Consider the following 6850-nt stretch of genomic DNA (forward strand, 5'->3'; position numbering starts at 1 on the left):
CTAACATACAACAATGAGTGCTCCAGGGAGGCCAGGCCCTGATGGTGGAGGGCCTTGATATGCAGGCCCACTGCCTGTGGTGCAGTGCCGGCGCCATGCTAAATAATGCACTGCAGGCAGGAGTCACAGTGGAAACTTACTGCCGAGCGGGAAGTCGCTTGGCCCTTTATTGGGCTAATGACGCGTCTATCATGTGTTACATGACACATGGCTTCTACACGAGCCAAGGAGAGGCTTTAGTCACAACATCCCATGCCAGGTCTATACAACAAAACAACAATACACTTAATAGCACTACATCAAAATTACATACTTCCAAGATTGCTATAGCTCAGTCAGCTAATGGGGACATTGGGCATATACATGTGCTTATTTATTTTATTGTCCTTGTGGGAGGCAGGAAAAGCCGCACCCGGGTATGCCAGGGGCTACATCTGCCACGTGATGTCCAGTTGGGGTAATGGGGCAGATACAGTCAGGCAAACTTTGCAAATTTAATTGGTCCAGAACTGGGAGCATGTGCCTCTGGCATTTTACTGTCCATTGGGGCGACGCCCTTCTCGAAGGACGACACTTTGTTTGGCCCGTGTGTCAAGTGTTCGTGGACCGCATGCCGGCAAAGCTGCGCCTGGGTGCACCAGGGGCCACATCTGCTATGCGGAGCACTAATGATCTCTGGTTGAGGGGCAGACAACTCTGCACTGTGCATGGCATGGCACTGCTGCTGTATGGGGGTGGCGGTTGGCAGAGACACCATGGTGGCTGATGTCTAGGCCATGCTGCCGCTGTATTCGCCTAGGCCATGCTGCCGCTGTACTCCCGGCCCCCAAGCGGGAGGATTCTTTTCAATGGAGTAGCAGACTTTGGGTCCCTCTCCCCCCTTTCGGGTGCTTGCATATGGGGTCGGGGCAGAGCTGCAGGCAGCGGTCACAGGCTGTGCCAGTTTAGGCGGGTATAACTCACATCGGTGAGGTGGGGGTCCCTTCCTTGCTGTTGCGGCAGAGGACCCTCTTCACTCCTTGCGGCAGAAGCTGCCTCTTCTGTCCTTCGCGTGGCGAATGCGGCTCTTCTACCTTTATCCACCAAGTGGGAGCGGCCGTTGCGGGTTGGGGTTGATTGAATGCATCGTTCACAGCTGCAAGAGCCCCTCCCCCACCCCCAGCATTAGCAACCACAGTGGGGTAGAGGCCATGCCGAATGCAGCCCACTAAGTGCTCATTGAGGGTGGCACTTGAAACCGCTGTGATGGGACAGCAGACTTGCCGCCAAGCCCTATCTTGGAACCCCCTCCCCCCATCCCCCCGGTAGGAGCCATCAGCGGCAGCAGTCCGGGCCGCACTCTGGGCAGGCTCCCCATGAGGGAATGCATGTGTTTTTTTTGTTGTTTTTTTTTCCCAATACATCAAGTTCCATTGTGGAGCCCATCAACGCTGGGGGTGACCTCTGGTGGTGGGCTGATGGCAACCCTCGCGGGCACCATGCCTGCAGACCCTCATTATGTTTTGGGGCTGTGGGGAGGACACTCACCTCGTTGTGGCCACCATTTTGTTTTTTTATAAATCTGTTTCTTTTCCAGTAAAACTTCATAAGAAACAACAAAGGTCAGTTGTATCAGACAATACATAAAATACATTAGTAACTGGGGTTATCAGGGAGAGGATAGTACCAGGCCAAAGTTCCTTCGGTGAGCGGTGAACAACATCCACCCACCAGGGCAGTACATTGTCCAATTTTCACAAAGTTACACCCATTTCCCCCAGACTTTCTGGAACTTCCCAGGGCTACCGCAGGCATTATAAATTCGCCTTTCCAGGGATGCACATCTGTCCACCTCATTGGCCCAGCAGCTGAGGCTTAATCTTTCTGTGGCTGCACCCCACTTTGCGGCCATGAGCCTCTTCCACCTCCACCCCACCTTGCGGCCATGAGCCTCTTCCCCCAGCGACAGTGACACATCAAGGAATGTCTTCTCATGTTAAGTGAATTCCACCATGTGGAAGAAGGTACCATCCGCCCTCCTGCATCTCAGGCACACCCTGCTGTCCACTACCCCCACCGTGTAATATGCCTGATGCAGTATTTTGTACTGGATTAAGCAAAGCCTAGCATCTATTCCTATGTCTCGTGGGAACATTAATGGCTCTACCCACTCCAGTGGACCTACCTCCCTCTCCCATTTCTGTTTGAGTCGGGACAATTCCTGGGCCCCAAAAGCAGTGAGTACCTCCTATAGTGTGGAGGTAACCTTAGTTGGAATTCGTACCGGGAGAATATTAGCCTCTAGGGGGAGCATTTCGGGATCGGCATCTCTTCTAACAGAGGAACTGAGCGCCCATGCCGTGTGTTAGTTGCAGGTGTCTATAGTAGTCCTTGATTGGCAACTGAAACTTCTCTTGCAGAGCCCCAAATGCCAGAAGACGACCTTCCTGTACTACATTCGCAAGGGTGAGAATCCTTTGTCCCTCCCAGCTCACGAAGTGACCCATTTTCAGGACTTCAGGGATATGCCTGTTGTTCCAGAGGGGCTGGTCCAGTGTTGGCCTCCCACCCCAACCAACATAGTGATGAGCATCTGCCCAAGTTTGACATATGTGTTGCATCATCTTTGGCAGTTCCGCAATTCCTCTGCCGTCTCTGTACAGTTTGTTTGTTTATTTATTTGTAGGGCGCACCAAACCCTTAGGTAACTGGGTGCAACAAGGTACAAAGGATATTGTAAGCTTAGTTACAGATTATAGGCAATACAGGAGAGGCAAATATACATAGCACAATAAGGGGACATAAAGGGGGTTCATACATACATGCGTAGGCTGTTAGAGGCAGTTACAGAGCTGCCCATGGCCAGGTACAAAGTGCAGGATGAAGTTCAATAACTTGTGCAGCGGTGCATGCAGTTAATCATGAGGGTCATTGGAGCGTAGCCAATTGAGCGTGTTACGTCTGAAGCTGTAGTAGGACTGGTTCATTCTGAGCTCTAGTGGGAGTGCTTTCCAAATTTGGGCAGCTTTTACTGGGAAACTATTCCCTCCTGGTTTTTTTTGTCTAAATCTAGGTACTTGTAGGCAGTAAGCATTAGCCACTCTTGAAGGACGGGTTGAAGTTCTTCTGACTATTATTTCAGTGATATAAGGGACAGCTGCGTTGTTGAGACACTTGAATGTGAGCGAGGCTGTTTTACGGAGAATCCTGTCACTTATTTTTAGCCAGTGGTGTTCTCTTCTCATGTTTGATACGTGTTCTCTAATAGGTAAGTTCAGGGCAGTTCTGAGGGCGTTAAAAAAGGTCTGCAGGCTCTAATCAGTTTGCATGTATAGGCCGTGGATGATGCCAGCGAGTTGTCCTGTTTCCTTAGAGTTAGGGTGGAGTCGAGGTAGAAACCTAACATTTTCACTTCTTTGGCCACAGTGATTATGTTGCCATCAATGTTAATGGCAGAGTAGTTGGAGTTGAGTTATTTTAAATTGGCAGCAGACCCAAAAATCAGGATCTCGGTTTTGTCGTCATTCAGGCAGAGGCCGTGGGTTGCCATCCATGCCTAAATGAGGAGGTATATTTCATTTACTGGGACCGGATCGGAGACAAAATTGCCCGAAACGGGAATGAGGATCTGGGTGTCAGCATAATTCATGTAGGTGACACCCAGTCTGTTTAATTTATCAAATAGGGGCTTAGTAAATATGTTATACATGGTTGGCGAGAAGCAAGAACTTTGTGGAACACTGCATGTTGTCTGGATTGGGTCCGCCGATGCCGACATGGAGAAAACTCATAATTCTGTTAACTAGATATGACTGGACCCAGGCTATAGCATCACTTGAGAAGTGGGCGGCTGATGCAAGGTGTTTGCACAAGACTGCGTGGTCCATCAAGTTGAAGGGCACCGACAGGTCAAGGAGGAGCAGAATGGCAGTGTCTCCCCTATCGTTGAGCTCGTCAATTTGTGCCTTGAGGTCAATTAAGGCCGTCTCCGTGCCATGTTGTGATTAAATCCGGATTGGCGTGAGCCTAAAAGCTGGTTAACTTCAAGATAGTTCTGAATTTGAAGATAGGCTGCTCCATCTATTATCTTGAGAAGGAAGGGTACTGTGGTCATGGGTCCGTAGTTAGTAGGGATGGAGGGGTCTAGAGTTTTGTTCTTGAGTAAAGGTAAAACCCAGGCCTCTTTTAAATTACTTGGGACAGTATTTGTTGAGAAAGAGGCGTCGATTAATTTAGAGATGAAATGAGCTAAATCGCTCGCTGCATCTTTGATTAGTTGGGCAGGGCAATTGTCACCCTTGCAGTTTGATGGCTTCAGTGATGTGATGATTTTTTCAGTTTCCTGGTTGGAAACTTTGGTGAATTTGAATAATGCTGGAACAGATGTGTCTGTGGTCGGGGTGGTAATTTGCGCCTCGGTAGGGGGCAGAGAGGCTTTTTTTTAGCAATTTTTTTTGTTGCAATTTCTGCATGCACCGGCTGCTCAACAGCACCCTGTGGCCTGTCTTTCAGTGCTCAGCACTCCACGGCTTCCTCAACGCCATTAGCGCACTTCACCACACTACTCGCGTGGCAGGGACCGGTTTTCCCCCGTTGTGGCCACCATCTTGGCTGCTGTGCCCATGCGTGCCACGGCTTCATCCACCCCGTTGGCCCACTTCGCCATGCCGTTCCAGCTCCTCCAGGAGCGAGCTTAGCCATGCTGGCCACATGGCTTGGGCAGGTCAAGCCCCTTTTCTTTGGGATCAGCGGGGCGCTGCATCTCATCCTCATGGCCAATTGTTAAGAGCTCTGGGCTGGCCGGGCCATGTGGTGGAGGGCCTTGATATGCAGGCCGCCTGTTGCGCAGCGCTAATGCCATGCCAAATAATGCACTTCACGCATGAGTCAGGGTGGAAACTGCCAGAGCGGGAAGCTGCTCGGCCTTTTATTGGGCTAATGACATGTCTCTCATGTGTCACATGACATGTGGCTTCTACACGAGCCAAGGAGGGGCGTTAGTCACAACATCCCATGCCAGGTCTATAAAACAAAACAACAATACACTTAATAGCACTACATCAAAATGACACACTTCCCCTCACCTCTTTGCTTAAAAAAAAGCAAGTGCGCACATCAGACCCGCCATCCCCCCTCGCCTCGGATGTGAAAGTACACATGGGCGCGTTTGTGGGGTGGGGGCTGATGTGTGCGTTTGATTTTTGTTAGGCAGAGAGGTGAGGGCAGCCTTTCCTGAAACGAGCAGCTTTAAAGTTCTATGTTTGTGCAAATGCATGTTTCTTCACGAACACAGTAAACCTTTAACGCCACCAGTTTTAGGAAATACTTCCGTCCCCTCTCTGCCTAACAAAAAGCAAGTTCGCACATCAGCAGCCCCCTCCCCACGGATGCTAGCCAACGTATAACAATGTTATGTGTTCTTTCACATCCGAGGGGAGGCGTCTGATGTGCTCACTTTCTTTTTGTTAAGAAGAGAGGTGGACTTCCCCTCTCTGCAGAAAAAAAAACGAAGTGTAAAGGGTGGGGGGGTGGCGGGGGGTTGTATATAGAGCAGATTAGCTCAATGACGTTGCTCAGTGGCACCTTACTCAAAACCGCAATGTTAAAAGGTAACAAGAAGCTTGTTAAAATTCCACTGCTCGAAGTGCTCTGTGAGCACTGTTGAGCGAACAGTTGTACTGTTCTAGACATTTCTATTGTACGAGCTACAATGCTCAGATTCTCCTCCTCGCATGAGGGCGGTTAACGTAAGGGTACAGCATGTTTACAGGGGGCGTTTACAATCTTAGCAGCCCCCTCCCACTTTGGAAACCCCTGTTTCAAAGTCCACAAAGAGTCATGCAGCTCATTCAGCAGAGTTTTCCAAGATAATGTTTCTTAAACGTCTCTGCGGTTGGCCATTGTATGCCATGCACAAACAAGCTTTGGTTGCTGGTAGAGTGCGTTGCGAACTGACCGTGCCTTGGCCCGCTTCTCCTTTCAGCAGGGGGGTGGGTGGTCCTCGTACTGCCTGGCTATCCCAGCTTTTGATGTTGGGGTTCTTATTCTTGATGATAATGCTCTGCTTCGGTGGCTTGGTACATGGGGAGATGCAAACTCGCAAGCCCCTTTGGACTTCCGCTGGCAGCAGAGAAGTGGCAACAGGTCCCGCCCAAGTAAGCTGGTACACGCATCACAGGGAATGTTCTGTTTAGGAGGGAAGTACGAAAGCAGAACTTCCCTTCTCGCAGGCGAGCTGGGTGGGCCCCGGAACTATATTTTGGGAGTAACATATCACCCTCCACGCTTTAAATCCATACTTGCCAACATTCTGTGACCAAAAAGATGTAGGATTTTTCAAGTTGCAAAAATAATAATTCGCATAACAATGACATCCCAGGAAAATACAAAACACATTGTTGGCAGTCTTGAAGCGTTCTAAAATACACAACTCATCAAACAGCACAACATGGAAAGTTGTTCTAATGCTAAGAAATGCATACATCTGAATGATAAGTTAACACCAAATTCAATTAACTAACTTCACAGAAAGAAATCACACACAGCTGGTGAGCAACGTTTGCCACTGCTCTATCGCCGCAGCCTCGGCAATGCATACGTATTCCTGCAGTGCAAGTTGAACACTGAATGACATGGAGACAGATAGCCCCCTCAGTCCGATAGGCAGATGCTGTTTGATGGTGTTATGCTCTGCCACGTGCCTTCACTGATGGTTCACCTAAGGGTTGTCCCAGCAAGAGTTCAGGACAGAGTCACGTAGCTATCAGGTCAGTGGATTGGTCGGAGCCCAATCTAAGTAATCACCTACCAGCCCACTGTACAGACAGACTAATGTGTTGCATGCTTTGTACTGCAGCCTGCCTCAGAGTCA

General features: G+C 49.6%; 1 protein-coding gene across 1 annotated transcript in view; it reads right to left on the bottom strand.

Moving 5' to 3' along the window:
• The window catches only part of VRK2 (VRK serine/threonine kinase 2), a 711103-nt gene extending 704959 nt beyond the window's left edge, over positions 1-6144 (bottom strand). The window contains exon 1 of the mRNA XM_069608045.1: positions 5936-6144. The gene's annotated coding sequence lies outside the window, so the exon portion shown is untranslated. The remainder of the gene's footprint in view (positions 1-5935) is intronic.
• Positions 6145-6850: the final 706 nt, after the last annotated feature.

Source organism: Ambystoma mexicanum, chromosome 4q (genome assembly GCF_040938575.1).
Source record: "Ambystoma mexicanum isolate Mex_15411 chromosome 4q, UKY_AmexF1_1, whole genome shotgun sequence".
Taxonomy (NCBI): domain Eukaryota; kingdom Metazoa; phylum Chordata; class Amphibia; order Caudata; family Ambystomatidae; genus Ambystoma; species Ambystoma mexicanum.